At 46.2% G+C, this 14,366-nt stretch overlaps 1 long non-coding RNA gene and 1 pseudogene across 3 annotated transcripts in view; one reads left to right on the plus strand and one right to left on the minus strand.

Annotated features, from left to right (window-relative positions):
* Positions 1–7,828: 7,828 nt before the first annotated feature.
* Positions 7,829–8,731, minus strand: LOC100462299 (small ribosomal subunit protein uS5-like; annotated as a pseudogene).
* Positions 8,732–13,736: 5,005 nt separating this feature from the next.
* Positions 13,737–14,366, plus strand: part of LOC100938885 (uncharacterized) — a 66,852-nt gene continuing 66,222 nt past the window's right edge. For all 3 annotated transcript variants that reach the window (XR_008514857.2, XR_008514858.2, XR_008514860.2), the window contains exon 1: positions 13,737–13,855. This is a non-coding gene — a long non-coding RNA (uncharacterized LOC100938885). The remainder of the gene's footprint in view (positions 13,856–14,366) is intronic.

A 14,366-nucleotide genomic window follows, 5' to 3' on the forward strand; every position in this document is an offset into this window, starting at 1 on the left:
GTCTTGTGGATCCAAACCAGCTTGCCAGCGATTCCTGACTTAGAAGGGGGGACTTGAGGACTTCCAGGTGGGGGCAGAGTGAATGGCTGCAAGAGGGGGGGCCTTATCCCATCTCACCTCTGCCTGGCAAAGACCTCAGCTCTCAAGGCGCAAGTCAGAAGCCACCTCCTCTGAGTGCCTTTCTCAGCTTGGGGTATTTGTCTCCTACTCCGAGATTTCTGTACTGGATTCTTCCCTGGGGTTGGCCCTCTGTCAGTGGCTGGGTATGGGTCTGGGCCGCCCTCTGGCCTGAGATCCTCAATCTCAGGGCACCCTAAATGTTTGTCAAGCTTGTTCAATGTCTGCCTCTCTAGGCTGGCAGCTTCACTAGGGTGTGGCTGGATCAGCCTGCTCACTGCTGTATCCCAGGTGCCTAGTACAGTGCTGCCACACAGTAGGTGCTCATTGAACACTTACCTCCTGCCTACTGTGTGCCAGTCACCATTCTAAACACTTTACATCCGTCAGCTCATAGAACCCTCAGGACAACCCTAAAATGTGAGTTCTATTACCATCCGGGTCTAGCATGGTGTGTAAAAGCAGGGATCCTGGAGCCAGATTACTTGGATTTTTATTCTAACTCCACCACTTATTTCCTGTGTAAACTTGGTTGTTACTTGACCTGTCTGTGGCTCATCATTCAATGGGAATAACTATATCAACGTCATAGGGTTGCTATGCAGTCAAATTAAGCGTTCACATACATACAATGTCTATGTATTAGGTACTATTTTCATTTTATGGTAGCAAAAATTGAGACACAGAGAGTTTTGGTAACTTGCCTAAGGTAACACAGCTGAGGAGAGGCAGAGCCAGGACTCATGAAGTAGGGCTCTGCAGTCCATGCTCTTAACCACGACCCTGTGCTGCTCTTACTGAAGGCGGATTTGAGGACCTGGCTTCACGCACACTGAGAAGAGCGTTTAGGCCCCTAATGCTGGTCTGGGCCCTTGACTGAGCCTCTCTTCCCCGAGTGAGCACAGAGCGCGGGGACTCCCCAGAGGGTGGGAGGGTGGCAGCCAGGCCAAGGAGGCGCGAAGAGCGGCGGCCGCCAAGGGCCCCGGAGCGGCGACTCTTCCTTCCGCCAGTAGGGGGCAGCCGCGGCTGCCGCCGGCGTCTCCGGTGAGCCGCAGCCAAGCGCCGCACGCAGCGCGGGAGGAACGCCAGAAGGACCCTTGGAGGTCACGCGCGCGCAGGCGGCCCCGAGGCCCCGAGACGGGGCACTTCCCGCCCAAGTCACCCCAGGGTCCGTGCTAATGTGGTGTGGCCCCACCCAATTCCCTCGTCCCCAGCTCTTCCCTAAAGCCCAAGAGGCTAGTTCAAGGAGCTCTAGAACCCAGGTGGTTTGGGCCCCTGCAAGGTTCCGCGGGAGGTGTGGGTGCCAGTCCTGGCTGTGCCACTGCGGTGCTGTGTGACCTTGGGCAGGTCGTTACCCTCTCCAGCCCCAGCTCCCGTCCACTGTCCTTGGGAGGACGCGCGGGCAGCCGACACTTTCTGTGACTGTGGTGAGGGTACCGCTTTCATTGCAGCGTGCCCCGGGCCTAGGCGGGCCAGAGTCGGCCCAGACCGAGCGAGAGCCTGTCCTGGACCTCAGTGCTTGTGGGGTCCGGACCCTTTTCCCGGAGCGCTCGCCTAGCCGGCTGGGAGCGGAGCGTCCGGAGCCCGGCAGGGGGCGCTGCCGCATCGTGCGCGGCTTCCCCGCGCGTCCTCCCAAGGACAGTGTGGACGCGGCGGGCTGCGCGGGGCAGTGCAGGCAGAGTGAGGTCGGGCCGCGCCCACACCAGCGCTGCGGGGCGGAGGTCGGCAACACCGTCTGGGGCGTCGACGGGGCAGGGCGAGTCGTCTGGCGCCCTAGCTGGCCTTTAGCTGGTTTCTGGTTCTGGGTGTGGTTCTGGGTGTGGGGTGACGGGGTGGCGGGGTGGGGATGGGGTCTACCAAACCAGCGCTGGGGGCCCAGGCTTTGTTGCGTGACCTTGAGCGGTCACTGTTCTGTCCGGGCCTCGGTTTCCTGTCTCTGTAATGGGGGGTTCTTGAGGAAACCAATTCATATTGTATGTGAAAGTGCTTCGGGAAATCTGAGGCCCGGGCTGGATGCAAATGGAAAGGCTTTTTCTTTATCGAAAAACAGCTATCTCCTGCCTCACCCAATCCATCCTCCCAGTTCTGCACTCTGATGGCAACCACTTTAGCCACTTTTACCTGTATTTTCTGGCATTTACCCTCATACTTCAAAATAATATGCTCATGCTGCGATTTCTTAATTTACCAACGCTAGACTTTATCTGTTGTCTCCCTGTTAGAATAAATAAGGAATTAGCTGTCTTCCAGCCCCATGCGCATGCCCGGTATATCTGAAGCACTATTTTTAGGTAATTCAGTGATCAGCATTCCTTTTAAGAAAATGTAGCTGTTAGTTTTCCCAAAACCTGTATCAGAACTGCCACGGCTTCTCATCCTATAGCTTCCCGACAAAACCTCCTCTGTCTGTCATGTTCGGTATTCTGCCTTGAGAAATGCTCCCTCCCAAACTGCGCTACCCAGCTGTCTGCAGGAACCCTCTGGTCCAAGGGTGTCTCTCCAGGATCATTTCATGGTCCTCTGTCTCTATTGGTTTGCTCCCTTCTTTTGAAAACTTTAATTGCTTCCTAAGAAATTGGGCAGGGGTGGGGGAATTTTCATCCATGTGGACTTTTCCGTATTCTGCCCTTGCACTTGATCAATAATTCAGCTAAGCATAGAATTCTGGGTTGGAAATCATTCTCCTTTAGACATGGGTGCCCTGCACTGTCTCGAACACCTAGAGTGACCCTTGAGAAGCTTCATGCCTTCTGATTCATGTTCCTTATGTGCAACTTTTCTTTGTCCCTGGCTGGTTTTGAGGATTTTTTTTTTAATCTTTGGAATTCTAGAATTTCACAAAACATGTCACATGGTGGCTTTTATCATTCATTGTGCTAGGCTCTGGGTGGCCCTTTTCAATGTGGAAACTTGTGTCCTTCAGTCCTGTGAAACTTTATTTTTCCTTAGTAATCTTCTGTCTGCTTCCTCTCCACAACTCCTGCGAGTTGGAGCTTGGGCCTTCAGCACTGCTTTTCCTGTGTCTTTTCACTTTTCTGTATTTCCCTTCTGCTTGTCTTTCTCTTCTACTCTCTAGGCTATTCCGTTATATATATGTCCCAACCATTCTATTGAATTTTTAATTTCAGCTATCATACTTGTTCATTCTCTGTTCTTCCTTCCCCCCACCCCACAACATAGATACAGCCTCTGTATTTATCTCTCTGAGGATATCAATAGTGATTTTTTTTTTCCTCCTGTTCGCTGACTTATCTCTGTCTTCTCCGGCTTCCCTCTTTTGTTTGGTTGCTTTATTGTGGTCTCTCTGTGGTTCTGCATCTCTCCTCCTGTTGGATGGAGGCTTCTTTAATCTTTACTGGTCCTTGGCTTTTGTCCATAGTTAAGGATAAGTATCCAAGAAGTTGACTGGCATTGGATGTCTGTGAAGGCAGATGGGGCCGATTTCCCTCTGGGTGGACCAGACAGGACTTCGCCTTTTGTTTTGTGGGGGGGGGACACATAAATATTAAAAAAGGGGAGTTCTTTTCTTTGGGACTGCCCTGTTTCTTCAGTAAGGTAGGATGGATGTGGTGAAGAGGATGGATTCTGGAGTCAGATCACTTGGGTTTGAATCTCAACTCTGCCACTTTCTAGCTATGTGACCATGGACAAGTCACTTAATCTTTTTCTGCCTGTTTCCTATCTGTAAATTAGGCCTAATAAGAATAGTACTGCATGGGTTGTTGAGTTTATTTATGTAAAGTTTTTAACCTGGCATATAGTGATAGGTCTGGAGTCGCTGCCACGTTTTTTATAGAGTGGGAAGACGGCTGGGGCAGGGGGATCTGGCTGTTCCCTAAGCAGATTCTCAGTTAATCCTGCTGTTTTCAGCCCTTTCTGGCCTTCAAATCTCATGCCCTTTTCCCCCTCTACAGGCAATTGCCTTTCTTCTCATTGGTACATCTACTGCAGGTCTTATCTCAGAGACAATAGAAACCAGTTGGCTAATCAAAAAAAAATTGTTTCAAGCAATAAATCATTAAAAATGATTTTATTTTGTTTTGACTGAAAACATACTGATGCCTATTCCATTTTCTTTGAGTATGGACCTGTTAGTTGGAATTCCCTAAGGTCTTTCTTGCACAAATCCCAATGCATAAAACATTGTCTACCGTTTCCAGGTTCACCTTTATTGTGCAACTAAAACTTAAAAGGCGCTTATGGAACAATCTGAGTACAGATTCCTTCTAGATTTATGTGATTTCCTCCAAGTCTGTTACAACTGCTTGTCTGTAACTCAGATAAACATTTTTTCTTAAATGGCAATCTGCTTTCATTGAGTCTTTTAAAGTGTCCAACATAGTTTTCATAAAACAACTCCCTTTTTACAACCATATTTTATTGGTTTATTAATATTAAATGGAATCACATAATTACAAAAGCAAGTGCCACTGGCATAAACAAGTTTGGGAATAAGCAATTGTTTCTGGGAAAGCAGACAGATGAACTGGAAGAGATGTATTTGGGCGTTGGAAGGAACAGCCTACCTGACGAGGTTTTCAGCCCATAATGTTTGTAGAGAGGCTGGTGAGTGTGGCTCCTCTGAGAATGCTCACTCAGTGTTGGTGGATCATGAAAGCTTAGGTTGTGCTGTGGCTTCTACCACTCACACCTCCATCTCCTTTTAATCTTATAGAAATTTGTTGAACTCTCTCATCCATAAATGACTTGTCTTCCTTTCTTCTTGTCCTTATGGGTTTATATCTTCTCTTTTCCTGTCATTTTAAGGGGAGAGAGTATAGAGAAGGCAAGCAGATAAGCCTTAAAGTTCAATTTTTATCCAATTCATTTTTATCCAGACAATTTTATCCAGTCTTTTTTATTTAAGACTCCGAATATCCAGTAAGCAGCAGATCTCCACAAAGGTGACAAAGCTGTAAGTGACAGAAGCAAGTTTGAAACTCAGGTCTCTCTGAGGCTGTAGTGGATACTGTGGTGTTTCTGTCTAGATCCCCTCTCCAGGGTTGACACAGCACCCCCCACCTGCTGGGGATTTTGGTTGCTGGCTAGTCCTGTGGCAGCTCACTGGAAATTGCCATTGGCTATGGGAACTGCCTCACTCTAGTATACTCTTCCCTTCAGGGGTGGCTGTGACCATGACTGGCTGAGGCAGGGATATAAAAGCCCAGCCCTCTTTCCCCAACTTGAGACAATTCTGAGGGGCCACCCTAGCTCCAAAGTTCCACAGAGGATAGACTGAGATGTTGCAATTCATTATGGGTCAGCTTGGCCCCATGTCCAGCTGCAGGTGCGACTCCAAAGAGCACTCTCCAATGAGCCTTCTGCACACAACTCTTAGTTCCAGAATCTGTTGCTAGGAAGCCCAATATAGGGCAGAGGCCATGGTCTGTGCTTATCTTGGCACCTCTTCAGGTAGTGGAGACTCAGTTCCCAGGCTATTTTGGGGCAGGATTCATTAGCAAGGAGAAGACTATGATAGTGTCTCACACAAGACCAGGAAAGAAAGGAGAGAAGACTCATGCTTGGTATTGAGTAGATGCTCAGGTCATGTCTGTTGTTGGTGATGGCACGGTAGAATGGCCCTGGGTAGGAGGCACCAGGCTTGAATTGTCTAAATAATAAATAACCACCATCCAGGAACTGTAACGTGCTCAGCAGTTTGCATGCCATGTGTGCTTGCATGTTGCTGTGTGATGCATGTGTGACTGCAGGCCCCACCTTACAAATGAGGAATCAAAGGCTTTCTAGGGTCACTTGCCCAGGGAGTGCAGGGCTGGGCTCAGCTCCAGGGTCCTCTGACTGACTCTGCATTCTCTGCTTTCTCAGGTGGCTCTACTGGGCACTAGTGAGTGACCTCAGCTCTGTAGGCTTCAGTTTCTCTCTGGCAGGAGAAGTGAAGTCGTTTAATCTGAGAAGCATTCTGGGACCCCCATCAGGGTCTCCTCCCTTTTCCAATGGTTTCCAAGGTATCAACTGCTGCATCACATCTGAGTCACCATGGGACTGGGGAAACTGTCACAGAAGCAGATCTGGCTTATGGACAGGAAACACAAGAGAGAGATAAGCAACAACTTTCCAGGATAAAAAGCATTAAGGACGGGATCTCCATGGCAGTGTTGGAACTTGTTTGTTTGTTTAGTTTTGATGTTTTTCTTTAGTGACCCAGAGGTGATCTTTCCAAGACACACTGATTTCTGGTTGGACATTTTAACAACGGTGTGTGGCATTTCAGAGTCAGCATTTCCAGGCTGCTTCTGCTCTGTCTTTATGGCATCACTGGCCTCCATCTGAACAATTGCGACTTCTTCATTATCTCTCTTTTATTGTTGTTTGGAAATATTTTTATTTTGTCCCTGCTCTCTAAAAAATGTTTTATTATGGAAAATTCAAACTTATACAACAATAGAGAGAATAACATGATGAACCCAATGTACCTGTCAGCGAGTTTCAACAGTTATCAGCCTGTGGCCAATCTTGTTTCACCTGCTGCTGCTCACTATTCTTATCCTATCCTGCCTCCAGGTTGTTTTGAAACAAAACCCAAACAGCATATCATCACATCTATCAATATAATGATGCATTAAAATATATAATTGTAATATCATTACCATACCTAAAAGTAACAAAAAATTCCATAATATTATAAAATATATAGCGTTTAAACTTCCTAGGTTAACTTATAATTTTATTCTATTGTTTTACAATTTGTTTGATTCAGGATCCCAATAATTTCATATGTTACAATTGGCTCATAGTGTCTTTATTTGTTTTTAATGTATACACTCATCCCTCTTCTTTCAGCTGTGTATTTGTTGAAGAAACTGGGTTGTTTATCCGTTTTCCACATTTGGATTTTGCTGAATGAATCCTATGGTGGTGTTTAATGTGTTCATCTGTTCCCTGAGTTTCCTGTATATCACTAGTTGCATCTAGAGGTCTCATCAGATTCAGATTTGATTTTTGGCAAGAACGCCTTGGAGATGGTGCTGTAAACTTTTACCAGGGAGCACAAACTGCCTAATTGTCATCTCTCTTTTTGTTATTAGCAGCTGTTGATGATTACTGACTAGATCCATTATTTCTTCAGAATTTGCATATTAGTAATATTTATTTATTTATTTATTTATTTATTTTGAGACAAAGACTTGCGCCAATGCGGTGGCGTGATCACGGCTCACTGCAGCCTCGACTTCCCAGCTCACGTGATCCTCCTACTTCAATCTCCCGAGTAGCTGAGACTACAGGCATGCACCACCAAGGCAAGCTAATTTTTTGTATTTTTTGTAGAGATGAGGTTTCCCCATGTTGCCTAGGCTGGTCTCGAACTCCTGGGCTCAAGCGATCTGCCCACCTTGGCCTCCCGAAGTGCTGGGATTACAGGTGTGAGCCCCTGCACTTAGCCGTAATAGTTTATCATTTTTTTGTTTGTTAGCTGGACTTTTATAAAGGGTAACATCCTTTCATAAACTACTTGGTTACCCTGAGGTACTGTTCATTCAGGAAAGGCAGGGTAAATGCTTGATTCTCCCTATTTGTTTTCAGTTTTAAAAATAATGAATTTGTTCTCTAGCATTATCCAAAGGTAACCAGTGAGATTACTCTGTATCATTATGAACTCATAATGAGTTCATATGGGTTTAAATACATGAGATATGTTTCAATCCATTTCAGTTTTTATCCTTTTTTTTTCAGGCTTAATTCACTTTATTTTTCTTGTGTAAAAACCCTATGTTGTAGCCACAGCTGGAGCCCGGGTCCGCTGCACGGAGACTCTGGCATGGGTCTTGACGAGGTGGTCAGTGAATTCCTGATAGGGAGACTTGCTGAATACAGTCTCCTTCCAGAAGTCAGGGGTCAGGTAGCTGTAGGTCTTAGAGATGGCATCAAAGGTGGCCTTGGTGAAGTTGCCCAGGGTGGCAGTGCAGCCCCGGGCTGAGGTGTAGCAGTCATTGATACCAGCCATCATGAGCAACTTCTTGGGCACAGGCACCGAGACGATGCCAGTGCCCCTGGGTGCAGGGATGAGGCGGGCCAGCACAGAGCCGAAGCAGCCTGTCGCCTTGCAAGGGACGGTGTGGGGCTTGCCGATCTTGTTCCCCCAGTAGCCTCTGCGCACGAGGACAATGGAGAGCTTGGCCAGGATGATGGCTCCACGGATGGCGGTGGCCACCTCCTTGGAGCACTTAACACCCAGACCGACGTGGCCATTGTAGTCCCCAATAGCAACAAATGCCTTGAACCTGGTGCGCTGGCCAGCAAGGGTCTGCTTCTGAACCGGCATAATCTTCAAAACCTCCTTGAGAGAGGCCCCCAGGAGAAAGTCAATGATTTCGGATTCCTTAATGGGCATAGAGAAGAGATAGCTCTCCTCCAGGGACTTAATCTTCATGTCCTTGACCAAGCGGCCCAGCTTGGTGACGGGCATCCACTTCTTATCCTCGGCCTTGCCTCCGTGAGCTCCGCGAGCTCCGCGGCCTCAGCCCCAGCCACGTCCGTGGCCACGACCCCGGCCCCGGATGCCACTGCCGAAACCTCCGCGGAACCCACTGCAGTTCCCCATCCCAGGGTCCCCAGGGCCTCCCCCTTGCCCCGCTGCACCGGCATCATCCACCATTTGGTGTTTTCTCGGAGAAGCTCAGTTTTTATCCTTTTTGACACTCAAATTATCCTGTTTTTGGCTAATGGAAATCTCTTCAACTTGGCTTCTGAGCCCTTTTGATTATTATCCCAGTAGTCTCTGCTAGCTTCCCGGCTTTCTAGAATGACAAGATGTACCATTTTGTACATTTCCTGCCCCAGAACTGCAATGTGCCTCTCCGAGAAACCTTTGTGTTTGTTTAGTGGGAAATGGTATTTAGAGGCCACAGTCTGGGTGCTAGGGGTTATCTTTTTAAGATCGTATTTGGTACATACAACAGAGTATATGTATTATTTATGTAATTATGAAGCATAATAGTAACATGGCTGCCTATCAGCCACAACCCAACTTAAGAATTGGAACATTATCAACAAGAGGTATGTGCTCCTCCTTTAACTTAATCCTCAGACTCCATCCAAGAGGCTGAGTTGTGTATTTATTATTTTCTTGCTTAAAAAAAGCTTTATGACATATGTATGTATTCCTAAGTATACATGTTTAGCTTAGTTTGTTTTTGAGCTTTGTAAAAATGATATAATATTTGTTGTCTTCTGGACCTGTCTTGTTTTTACCAATGTATTTTTCTAAGATGTATCTATTTTTTTAAAGCTGTAGTTCATTTATTTTCAATGCTGTATAATATACCATTATAATATACAATGCTGTATAATATACCAAAATAAATATACAATTTATTTTATTCATTTTCTTGTCTGTGGACATTTGAGCTATGTTCAGTTTTTGCTACTACAAATATTTAGCTAAGAGAGTGCTGTTACAGGCCTCCTTGTTCACAGCCTCAGAAGAATATGCAGGAGTTTGTGTGGGGCAGTGGTTATCGAACATTTTAGTCTCAGGATCCCAAAGAGCTTTTGTTTATGTGAGTTATATCTAAATATATTCACTATATTAGAAATTAAAGCTGAGAAAAGTGTATTTATTAATTCATTTTAAAATGATGGTAAGAAACTCATTGTATGTTAACATAAATTACACACTTTAAATGAAAAATAACTTTTCTGAGACAAAATAAATGGAAAAGAGTGACGTTGTTGACATGTTTGCAAATTTCTTTAATGTCTGGCTTAACAGAAGACAGCTGAATTCTTGTATCTATATCCATGGTCAATCTGTTGCAATATCATCCATCATGCATCCTCTGAAAAATACTGTACACCTGTGATACAAGAGTAAAAAAGTCAAATAATACTTTTCAAATGTATTATGAAAATAGTTTTGACCTCATGGATCCCCTGAAAAAGTTTCAAGTCCCTGGACCACAATTTGAGAATTGCTGCTCTGGAGAATACTGGTCTAGGGGTGAAATTGCTGGGTTATAGGGTCGCAGAGAACATATGCAAATGTTTGGCTATGTAAGATAATGCCAAATCATTTTCCAAAATGGCTGTAGTAATTAATACTCTCACCACCAGTGTCTGAGAATTTCCACTGCTTCATATCTTCCCTAACACTTGGTGTTATTAGACATCCTAATTTTGGTCCATCTAGTAAATGTGAAATGGCATTTCATTGTGACCTATTTGTGCCCCAGTTTCTTCCCATTTTAATCCATTCTTCTCGCCCTGCCAGATTAATCTTTCTATGAAGATATTTTGGTCATGTTATCCTTGGTCTTCTTCAAAAACTTTCCCTCAACAGAATAGGAGCAAGTTTATCATCCTTCTATTCAAGGTGCTTTACTCCAAAGGCTGAAATCACTTGGCAGTATTTCCTCTACAGCCTACTGGTACCATAGATTCCAGGCAAATGGAAATATCTACTTTACCAAACAGGCCCTGAAATTTCCCTCCTCCATGTTCTTGCTCATGTTATTCTTCTACCTTGAATTCCCTCTCTATCCCACATCTGCCTGTTGGAGACCAATCATCTCTCATGACCGCTCAAATACTACCTCTTTCAAGAAGACTGCCCACATCTTTCCCTCCCCTGAACCCTCACCACACAAGGCTTGTCTCTGCTTTGTCCCTCTACTGCACACCACCTTGGGTTCTTGTTATGAGTGCCCAGTGGCTCCTTGAGATCAGAGACTGTGTATTTTCCTTCTTGTATTCCCCACAACCCCTAATATTGGGCCTGGAATAGAGTGGGTTCTACAAATCTAGTTGTCAATGTCTCTGTTTTACACATGAGGAAACTGAAGCTTGGCCAGATTAAGAGCTCAAGGGGCTTTCTCTAGAGCTGGGGAATCAGGATCCTAAGTAAAGATAGAGCAATACAAGGTGTTCTCTGATAAAATATTTTACAGCTGATTTATCAAATGAGGGACCAGAGAGGAAGAATGGCGAGGGCTCAGAACAGGGAGGGGACTAGGGCAGGCAGGGCGGGCTTCTTGGAGGCAACAGAGCTTGGAATGACCATGGGAAGATGGGGATGTGGATGAGTGGAATGGAAGTGCACTGTGCCTGGTGCTGTAGGGAGGAGAGACCTGGGCCTGAAACACCAGACTAAAGGATTTGGGTTGGATCCCAAGGCACAGTGTCTGTGTGAATCCTTAGAGCCGGGTCTCACTGCCTGCCATAGCCAGCAAGGGGCTGGCCTGGCTGGAGCAGAGACACAGGGACAGCAAGGAATGAAGTGGGAGGGCTCAGGGCCTGCAGCATGTACTGTAGCTCCCATGCCAGCTGCAGAGGACTGGGCCCACCCAGAGGCCCTGGGGGAATCTGGGGGCCCCTCTGTTGTCCTTCAGAGGAGAGCTGTTCTGAGCGATCTTTTCTGGGCCAGGGGCTGCTAGAGACTTCAGAGGTGACCAAGGTCTGCCCATGGCTGTGGCTTTTCTTTCTCCCCCACTGCAGTCTGGGCTCCATCCCTGCTCTTCTTAAGACACTGGTCAGCCTCTCTCCTTCATCCTTGGTCTCCTTTTCTGTTTATCCAGGTGCAGAGGGGCTGTGTTGCCAATGTTTGGGACTTCCATTTGGTCATGGGCTGAACTACTCAGTTGGGGACCTGCTTAGTTTCTGACCAGAGGGGTTCACCTCATCCAGGTAAGGAGCCTTCCCCATAGGCCAGCTCAATTTTCAGCACTGAGTTTGGGGCCAAAGCTTCTGTTAAAAATCAGTGTCACTTAACTCATTTTCTATTTTCTAATTATTGTCCTGGTTACTTTCTTCACTCAAGGACTTGAAGAAGGTGAAGGCAGGGCAGGTTTGGGCATAATAACCTTCAGTGGCACCTGGGTTCACCCTGGTTTCTAATAGTGTCTCCTGACCCATCAGGATAAACATGCTCAGTGCTTATTCAGGTGGGCTCCAAATCTCACTGAGGCCTTGATCACTTTGCTGAAAAGAGATTTTCATTGTCATGATCATCATCATCATCATCATGATCATTGTTATCATCATCATCACCACCATCATCATAATCTTCAAATAGTTTCCATTTACTGAGCACACCTGTGTGGACTGGGTCTTGTGTTAGGTACTTTATGCCCAGTAGGTCATGGGATCCTTGAATAACTGTGCAAGGCAGGTGTTAGCATCCCTGGAGAAGGACAGGTGAGGAAATGGAGGCTCAGAGAGAGGAAGTCAAAGTCACACAGCTGCCGACTGTGTGAATAGAAGGTAATGCCCAGTGCTTCCAGCTCTTGGTACAGGACTGTCAGTGGTGTCACCAGAGCAGAAGTGTCACCATCCCATGGCTAATGTGGTCTTGGGCTTTTAGAGAGAAATTGAGGCAAACAGCAGGTCTATTTCACAGTGTCTAAGTTTGTAGACTTGGCTGGCCTATTCAAACCCTTGGCCACCATCAGAGCCACCTGCCCTCCTCTCAGGGTACTGTTTCCTGCCTTGAGGGAGCCTCTGGGGTCTGCTAAATTAATTGTGTATGAAAGCAGAAGGAGCTGATAGGGTCTGTGGGACCTGTGTGATCCAGGGCTTGCCACCTAGCCTCCTTGGTGGCAAGGAGAGGTGGGATTTGAACTCAGTTCTCTATGGGCTGCTAAGAGTTTTGTAATGGTAGTGGTGGCAGCATAAGATGGTGTGTGTTGATTTCACATGAAGAAGGGCTCTGGGCAATGCTGGTATGCAGTGATTCAGGCTGTTTGCAGGAGACAGATCAGGGGAGGTTAAACCAGCTGGAGATGTTACATTTACCAAAGGACATGACAGAGAAGAGAAATAAAGGGTGGGTTCTCAGGAGGGATGGCAGGTGGTAGCAGAGGCAGCACCTAGCAAACAGCCGTTGGGCACCTGCTCCATGCCAGGCTCTGGACTGGTCTCTGTGCTGGTTTCCAAGGCCCCAGCTATGGAGCTGACCTATGTTCACCCTTGGGGAGCTCAATCAGGGAGAGACAGACATCCTGAAGGATACCAGTTGTGTGCTATGCTCTTAGGATGTGGAGTTTGCATGCTTAAGGAATCTTGTATTATAAAAAATTGAATTATAGAGACAATTGCTTCAATGGGGAAAATGAGGTTAGGGGTTTGAGAGTGTCAGACTAGCCATAAAAATGTTATTTTTCCTTCAGGAATGTCAATAATAAAGGTGCTTTTACAGCTATAAGTGTATGGCTGTTAAAGATGAACATCACAGAGCAAATCCAGTTTTAGACTTCCTCATGATTTTGTTCAAGAGGAACAGCTTTTTTTCCCCTATCACCCAGCACTATCACTAGCTCAGACCTCCAATCACCTTGACCATCCTCTGCTGGAGTAACAAAGCATGGAGTCCCTCTAAGGAGGCATCCTAAAGACATCAGGACACGCCTTCTTCAGTGCCTACCATCTCCTTCTCTAGTTCACCTGTAGCAGATTCCTCCCCTCCACTATTATAACTAACTGTGATCTGCTCAGTATAAATTGTGCTCTGTAATTAAAGGATCATATTGTATTTAATTTGCACTGAAAAATCCCACCATAGGAGAAATTCTTGGAGGTTATGAGAACATTAATGGTGGTACGTAGAGGCAGTGTCATGTCACAATTAAGGGTGGGGCCTCTGGAGCCAGTCTTCCCTAGGTGAAATCCTAACTTTGCCACTTACTAGCTATGTGAACTTGGGCAAGTGACCTAATCCTCTGCGTTTCATCTCTAAATTGGGGAGAATAGAAGCATCTATTTCATGTAGTAGCCAGGATTAGAAGAGGTAATGATTGTGGTGGCTCACTACAGAGCCTAGCACATGATCAGCACTCAGTAAATGCCAACTATATCACAGGGCAGAGAGAGGAGGGGTCTATTTTAGCCTGTAGTGTGGGGTGTCTGTGAAGGAGGAGAGATTGGAGCTGGACTTAAAAGGTGGTTGACATTGGACAGGAGAATGAAGCAGAGAGAACAGAGAGACATAGCAAAGCTCTTTGGAAGTCCCCGAAGGAGTCTGGAATAACCAAGACCTTGGTTTCTGCTGAACACCAGCTGCTGTAACAGCTAAAACTCTAAAAGGTCAATAGCTTAGTGTAATAGATGTTAATTTCTCACTCACATAAAGTTCAATCAGTGGCAATGGAGGAGGAAGGGTACTCTGCACCTTACCATTATTCAGTAACATGGGCTAACGGAGGCTCTGCCATTGTCCATGTGGCTTCCAAGGTCACACTGGGCACTGACATCCAGCCCGCAAATGGGGAAAGAGAGCATACAGGATGATGCAAGAAGTT

This window comes from Pongo abelii, chromosome 1 (assembly GCF_028885655.2).
Source record: "Pongo abelii isolate AG06213 chromosome 1, NHGRI_mPonAbe1-v2.0_pri, whole genome shotgun sequence".
Taxonomy (NCBI): Eukaryota; Metazoa; Chordata; class Mammalia; order Primates; family Hominidae; genus Pongo; species Pongo abelii.